The 8,939-nt window shown below is 30.6% G+C and overlaps 1 pseudogene; it reads right to left on the bottom strand.

Moving 5' to 3' along the window:
• Window positions 1-5,426: 5,426 nt before the first annotated feature.
• LOC131178351 (uncharacterized protein At3g28850-like) lies at window positions 5,427-8,636 on the bottom strand (annotated as a pseudogene).
• Between the last annotated feature and the right edge of the window lie 303 nt (window positions 8,637-8,939).

Below are 8,939 nucleotides of genomic sequence, written 5' to 3'. Positions count from 1 at the left end.
TAGATATCTTATACCTAGCATTCCTGCTGTGCTCACCATATAACTCTTGTAGGTGAAGGAGAATCTCACTCGCACTTAACATGTTCTCATGCTGCTTTTGTAACTCATTACTCATGGAAGCAAGCATGTAATACTTAGCTCTCATATCATGCTCCTTCCACTTATCCAAAGTTTCATGTTCCTCTTGTGTGGCCTCTGGAGGTAAGGGACCAGGAACATTTGAACCTAAAACATATCCTATATGTTCAAGGTTCAGGACAAGTTTTAAATTTCTTAGCCAATCAAACAGATTAGGTCCTGTCAACCTATTGCGATCAAGTATGCTTGCAAGGATATTGGATGGTGGTGGTTGTTCTGTGCTCATTTTTATCAGAAAATTAACTACAGAAAATAACCAGATTAATTAGTAAATGTATCATGTAATTAACCAAAATGATTATGGTCTTTTAATCAAATTGGTCCTCCCACTAACTTAGCAAATCCTACACTTCCAAAGTAGAAAACAGAAATCCTAGTTGGATGGATTTCTAGTGGGTGATTGAATTCTTATAATTCTATTGATCATCCTCAGGTACATCCATTATTGGAATTACAATAAACTATAAGTAAGCAACTCCTGCCCATCACATCTCATGTGAGGTTCAATCCTTGACCTAGCCCCTAATGCTCAAAATCTCAGGTACATCCATTATTGACTTATCTTGCATTAGTTAAGTTGATCCCATTGAGCCAGTAATTATGCAAATAATTTTAATGTCCTCAGGTACATCCAATATTGGCCACCAAACTATTTACATATTTACAACATCTCATGCTTAACAATTATTCTTAAGAAAATCTCTTAAATTAATTGCATCTTATGCAACTATTTAAAATTTCTTAAAATAATTGCCCCAATGGAGGGCCTATGTTATAATTACTTTAATTATAGCATTTCCAACTTAATCATTTGTTTAGAAGATTTTATGGTCATTCTAATTACTATTAAGGTCTCACTTTGCACATTATCCAATTAGCATGCATATATCATATAATAGCATACATTCCCATACATCTCATGCATTCATGGATAAGCAATAAATATGGTATGATCATGGACTTTCTAAGGATTCAATTGAGCCACCAAGAATTGAATCAGGGCATTCCTAGGTGCATTTCATTCATTCATTTTACAAGAGTTGCTGAAGGAGTACATAATCAACACTTGATCTTGAATTCCTCCCACTGGTCCCACCAATGCTCTTGACCTCCTTGAACTTCTTGCAATCCAATATTACATAGTAATCCTTGGCATACCAAGGCGAATTTACAAGAACTTAAATAAATGAAATTACAACCAAAAAATTATTACAAACTTAATAATATATGCCCAAAATAAATTAAAATAAATTAATTAATTTACAATCCCAAAGAAACATAAAAGAAATAAATCCAATCACATTGGTCTTTTATAGTCCATGATCATCCATCATGCATATCACTATTTAACAATTAAATAAAACATACATACTTAAATTAAATTGAATATCTCATATTCAACTTAAAAATCCAGATTTGAATATGATTCAAATAAATTTAAAAATTTAGATTTGAATCTCATTCAAACAAATTTAAAAATTCAAATTTGAATCACATTCAAACAACTTTAAAAATTCATATTTGAATCACATTCAAATATTTTTTAAAAAATCAGATTTGAATCACGTTCAAACATTTTTTAAAAAATCAGATCTGAATTTTATTCAATCAATTTTAAAAAATCAGATTTAAATATGATTCAAACAACTTTAAAAATTTAGATTTGAATCACATTCAAACAACTTTTAAAATTCAGATTTGAATCACATTCAAACAATTTTTAAAATTCTGATTTGAATCATAATTTAATTGTGTGATAAAAATTCTAATTAAACAATTTAATTAGACATAAAGTGGATCTTAGATCATACAACAATTGCACATTCACCATCCATTTACCTTTGCACACCATTGTGGTGCATCAACCATGCGCACCATGGTGTTCATCATTTGAGCCGCCACGTTGGCTTTGCAACCAGCAATGAACTTTTGATCTCATAATCAAACACACAATTAAATCATATAATCATCAATCTGAATGGCAAATATAGTGGCTCTGATACCAATTGAAGGAACGGAAGCGTGAAAAACACAAGTTTATACCATTGAATTCAAAAATTTTCACCTAGGGTCACGTGCACCATGCAAGATTTATTTTTAACTATTTGATTTCAATGATAAACAACATATTAAAATTCTTTTAATATGTTTTTGGATCTGTATTTTCCATTTAAGATTTTAAAATTAATCAGATTAATTTTAGAACGTAGATTAAATAAAAAACGATTATACTAACCTCTTGATGCACTGCAGCGTGTCTGCGCCTTTGAGATTCGTCTTCAGGACACCAGGTGTTATCCTTCTAGCTTGTCCACACCAAAAACACCTATGGCAGCCCTTGAACAGCTTCTAAAGCTTTTCTATTAATTAGAAATTCAAGATCTGCCTTTTAAGAGATTAGAGATGTAAACAGGACACTAGAAACAATTTCTAGCGTTCTTAATTCAAGAGATTGATGGCTAATCTCTTTGAATTGATGAAAGATGAAGAAGAATAGATGAAAAGCCTCAAGGTGGCGTGACAAAGGAGAGGAGTGGCTGCTGGTTGTTTTTCTTTTCATAACAACACTTAAATAGCTAGGTTAACACATTAACCCTTGCCACATGTCACCCTTTGATTAGCTCTAAGTTTAAGTGACTTAATCACATTGTGCCAAGTATCAAACCTATATTTAATCTTGATTTTAATCATCTTACATGATTAAAAAAACATTTGGCAAGCTTATGTATAATCCCATGTGTCACCATCTCTTGGTGCCACATGCCACACTGTGAAATGACCAAAATGCCCCTGTGTCTTAATTTTAAGTTCTTAACCCAAAATAATTATTTTTTCTTCTTTTAATTTATATCAAATATAAATTAATTAATTAATCTCTATTAATTAATTTCTCATTAATTAAATTTATATTTAAATACTTTAAATATAAATTTAACTTATACTATATATCCAATAATCTAGATTTAGTTTCAAGTCATGCTAGGGACTTTACAATTTAATTGCAAACCAAACCTATTTAATTAATCAATTAAACTCTTTAATTAATTAATTAAATCATATTTAAATAGGTGATAACTTGTGTATGTGTGTGACTTACTAGGCTCATCACTAATTGGCAATGAGACATGATATCAACTCTTAATATCATCAGAACTCTTTCTTACCATAAATGATTTCTCTAAATCATTTTATGAACCTCATAGACCATGGTTAACACCTAACATAGCATGCCATGGCCACCAAATTAGTAATAAGGTTTACCTTAAATGAACTTATAATCATATGTTACCATGCACTAGAATCTCTCTGTTAAAAAATCTCAACTCAAGCTGGAGTCATGGTTTATGTCAAACTCCATTTGCTATAATTATTATGTTCTCTTTTAATTCCAGTTCTTGATTAAAAAGTTTTTTCTCATCAGAAACTCTTTTCTGAATAAATCTATCTGTCCTGGCCAGGAACTTGAAACATCAAGAACAATTAAATGAACATAGGATTTTATCTCTATTTACTTAGAGGAACAGATTCCATCTTGATCTACACCTACCTCCATATATAACTAGTAGGAGCCAACACATGCCCATATACCTATACATAGTACAAGTATGAAAGCAGTATCAAACTCAAACTACCTATATACAAGATAACTGTGCTATCTCAGGTCTAAAGATTATATGCACTGATATGATTTATGACAAAACATTGACAAGAGTAAACTCCATGTGCTTGTCATAAGTGTCGCCGGTTCGGCCTACTTATCATTATAAGTGTCTATCATGTTTGTTATATGGCATGAGACTCACCATTCCATCTTATTTATATCTCATATAAATAACTTGGGAACAAACATGAATACAATTTTTTTAGATAAGTCATGTCCTTATTATGAAGTATCCTCGATTGTGAACCTATTTATGATACTTTGTGCTAGAAATATTGTCACTCATATTCTTAACAACTTAAGAATAATATTTCTAACAAAATAACAATGGACCTTTTCTATTACACATAAATATATTATGTAAACGGAAAAGTGGAAATGCCTTTTATTAATAAAAATATGTACAAGATACATACTAAATGATATACTCTAGGGCATACTACTAACAATAGAAACATTAGAAAAATAAAATTATAAAAAGAATAAAAGTTGTGAAAAAAATACTATTCCTACGATTTTTATAATTTCATTAGAATTTTATTTTTTATATTTAATTTGTGCTAATTAATATCTTTCTTAGAAAAAATAAATTTATAAAAATTATTTTAATAGGTTTACATTATTTAACTGATAAGAAAATTTTAAAACTTATAAAAAACCTTAAATATACATAAAACACAATTTTATTAGAATTTTATTTTAATATTTAGTTTATATTAATTAATATTTGTTATAAAAAATATAAAATTATGAGAATATTTTAGTTTGTTCAAAATTGTAATAATATAATATTTTAAAACTTTTTTAGGAAAATATAAATTGTAAAACTTAAAATTGGTAATTATTTATATATTAACTATTTTAATAAATTTAATTTTAATTTAAACATAAGACTTAGACTTAAATATTAAGAAAATAAAATTATAAAAAAATAAAAATTGTGAAGAAAATAATGAATTGTTTAGCAATTTCATTAGACACTTTCCGAGCTAATCTATGACTCCCTCTTATCTATGGCCTTTGGTTTTGTGCTTTGTCAATGGTTGGCCCTCCTCTCTGAAGAATTCACACGGTGAGGACTGACTGCAGCAGCCTGTTGTGGGTCGGGTCCTCTTACCCGGCTACTTGTGCTGCACTAGCTTCTCCAGGTTGGGCATCCAAGTATCAATCTCTGGTTGTGTTAAGGGCTTAGGCCTTGTTGAGTTGAGGGCTTGGATCTCCTTTAAGCTAGTTGCGTTTTTTTTTTTTGGCTTTGAACTTTGCTTGTAACTTTAAGCCTTGTTAAATAAATCACAATTTGATTTTCGGGAAAATAATAATAATAATTTTCAAAATAAAAAAAAAAATTTGAAAGGAAAAAAAAAAAAAAAAAAGTAAAAAGCAAACAGCAGCAGCAGCTGCAGTAATCTTCTTCACTGTCCGCTCCCAAGAAACTTCCACCTGTATACACTACAAGAACACTCTTCATTTCCTTCCACACAAGTAGTAGGAAAAAAATAGCAACAAACTCAAGTATAAATAATAAAAATAATCAAGCATAAATATTGAAATAAGCAGTAGCAGTCTTTAGAATTCCTTCAAGATCAACAAGTAGCTAGCACCAAAATTGTGCAAAATATGCATAGTGTCATGAGCTGCAGCAACCAGGGCAGCGAATCAAACCATTTCATTGCAATTCAGGCATATCCTCGGCTGCTCCTCCTCCTCATCAAACACCTTCCTACTGCCATGACAATTTGGACATGGCAAAAATCTTGCATCCCCATAACTCTCACAGACCAACTTAGGATCTCTAACAAGAGCCCTTCTAAAAGCTTTGCTAATTCACCTGTTTCATTCAACTGCCTGATCTCCACCACTCCGCCAATATGTTTCCCCCTGATAAACACTTGTAGCAAGTTCATTGCTTTCTCTTTAAGCACACTCTGCAACTCCTTTCTGTATGAAGAGTCCATTCAAAAGTCTTTTTCATCCACCGGAAATCGAAAACCCCTGAATATCAGCCTAACTGCATAGCAATCTTCATGGGTCTTTCTAATTCCTCTCAAACTTGTGAAATACAAAACAAATTTATCCTTTTTGTTTTGCGAAAGGAACCCATTGTTGTGGGTGAAAGAAAAAAAGCACCAAGGGTGCAAAATTAACAATTTTAAAAAATTTAAACTCTAATTTGTCATGCAACATGTAAGTTGTTTGTACTATTGCAAAAATCTATATTTTAGTTACAACACTTGTAACTCAATTGCTAAAAAGCCTATTAGCCATTAGAAATCTTAAACCTTAAAATCATTAAGACAAAATAAAGACTTTACCCATATAGGTGCAGAATTACATTCAACACCCAATCCGGAAAGCTTAGATCATCAAAAGTTGATCTTCTAGTCCGTCCACACGAACAAGATGACCAAAGCCCCAAGATTCAACCAAAACTCCTTTGTGCTTCCTCTCCTTGTCTTGATCAAGCTTACATAGAGATGAAGTTTAAGGTTTTTCTTGATTTTAAGCTTATGGAAGCATAGAGAAACAATTTCTCTATTTTTAATTCAAGAGTGACAACTTCAAATTTCTCTTGAATTAATCACAAAGAAAAAGGATAGAGAACTTGGCTTGATAGAAAAATGGAGAAGAAGAAGAGATTAACTAGCTTAATCTTTCATTATTTAACTATTAGAGATATTTAATTCCCGTTAAGGTCAATTAGTAGTTGACCACTAATCATTACCTCCTTTACAAGTGTCCACATCTAATTCTCTTATTAAATGTGTTTTCTAATTTTGATTTGGCCACATGTGAAGTTAACTTAATTTAGGGAATTAAAACCTTAATTAATTAGTATTATGTAAAATACTAATTAACTATTAATTTTCTCTCTCCTATAACTTCCCAAGTCATTTTAAATAAATTAAAATCTCTTACCTTATAATTAATTAATCAAGTTTATATTTAACCACTTTAAACAATTAACTTGAATACTTCCATTGATGAATTTAGTTTCAAGTCATACTAGAAACTTTGCAATCTTATTGCAAACTAAAATATTAATTTAATTAATTAATTAAACCATCTAATTAATTAATCAAATTAATTATGCTTTGATCATATTATTCTCATTGTGTGTGACTTTCTAAGTTTATTACTAATTGACAATGAGAATAATATTAATTCTTTAATATTATTATTAGAACTATTTCACACTTAGAGTGAAATTTCCATACTACTCTTAGTTCTCATAAATAATGGTTGACACTTAGCATAGTGTACCAGGACTATCCAACTAGTGATGAATTAATTTATGCATAACTCATGAACTTTGATCATACATACCATGCACTAAAATCTCTCTTTTACATAAATTCAATTCCAGCTAGGGTCATAGTTTATGTCAAATCCTAATTGCTTAGAATCCTATTTCCTCATCTTAATTCCAATTCTTAATTAACAAAACTCTTCAATCAGAAACTTTTTTTTGAATTAGTTTATTTGTCCTGGCCAAGAACTTTATTTATCAAGAACAATTGAGATAGACATAGGATTTTATCCCTATTTATTTAAGGCAACGAATTCTATCTTGACTTATCACCTATTTCCATATATAATTAGTTGGAGCCAACACACGCTCTTACACTCATACCCAGTACAAGTATGTAAGTGATATCAAACTCAAACTACCTATAAACAAGATAACCGTGTCATCTCAGGTTAAGAAATTATATACATTATTATGATCTAGATAATAATGTATTAACAAGAGTAAACTCCATGTACATATCATCATAATGTCATTGGTTTAGCCTACTTATCTTATATGGCATGAGACTCACCATTCTATCTTATTAATATCTCATACTAATCCATGAATACAAACAGAGGTGATAGTCTATACGGATAAATCATATCCAATGAAGTATCTTAGACTATGAACCAAAATTAATAATACTTGTACTAGATTGTTCCGTCATTCATCTTCTTAATATTTTAAGAATGAAATATCTAATAAGTTGCTAAACGATATTTTCAATTAAATTTAAACAATTTAAGTTAAAAGAAAAGACATATGCCATTAAATAGGAATTAATATTTATAAGATACAAATTATAAGTTATGCTCTAGGGCATACTACTAACAGTGGATTGGTAAAGAATTCACGTGATTAGAACCCACTGATCTTGCACCTTTGGATTTTTTAGTGTAGCTTAATTGCCTAGATGAAAATGCACTTCTGTAACTTGAGACCACATTGGGATCTAGTTTTGACATAAATGATTCCTCTAATGAATGCTTTCACAGTGGCTTTAACAATGAAAATGTGTTCTGAACATCTATTTCTTTAGATTTCACAGAATCAAAGAATCATACAGCTTTTTAACAGAAGCATCAAAACCAAGATGCTAAAAAGTATTAGATTTCGAGCTAACGTGAATAGCATGATCAGAAAATGATGAATTTGGCTTCAAAGATTCACCCATTTCAAAATCCAACTCATCATTAAGATTGTCGATGAGCTCCCAAGTATTGATGACAGAGTTAGGTGAAAAAGACTCACAAGGGTCTGCAGGGGCTTGTGTTTTATGAGTGATCTTGGTGAATGTGGGCAATGAACGGAGTTGATCAAGTGGATTTTTCCATTCAATTTGGAGTTTATGGGTTCAATGAGAAGGAGAGAGCCACAAGTGTTGGAGGTAAGAGACACAAGGTGGTGGGAATCACTTTTACTTGAAGGGGGATGATGGACAAGTGGGGTTTGAAGTGAAAGAGCTCCAAGGACTGTTGGTGAAGAATACTGATTGTTGTTGATGTGGATGGTATTAGGTTTTGAAGCAAAATAGGAATAGCCCATGAATGTAGAGAAATGGATATGTCATCCTTTATTTTCTCTGGCTACAATGTTCCTTTACTTTCTTTCTTTATTTTATTTTGCCTAATATTCAAAAAAATCCAAAACTTTACCCGTTTTTGTAATTATAACCAAAACTTTTTTTTGTCAATTTTGTGCTAATTTGAAAGTTTAGTATTTATTATGATCCAGTCAAAATTGGACATCTGGAAGCACAGAAGTAGTAAAAAATATTATTTTTTTAATATGTTGTTGCTGATGTGGTAGGTGATATGATAGAAATTTTTATGTTCTTGCTGACTGTAG

Source organism: Hevea brasiliensis, chromosome 3 (genome assembly GCF_030052815.1).
Source record: "Hevea brasiliensis isolate MT/VB/25A 57/8 chromosome 3, ASM3005281v1, whole genome shotgun sequence".
NCBI lineage: Eukaryota > Viridiplantae > Streptophyta > Magnoliopsida > Malpighiales > Euphorbiaceae > Hevea > Hevea brasiliensis.
Note: the sequence above shows the minus strand (reverse complement) of the source record. Positions and strands in the feature narration are given on the sequence as shown.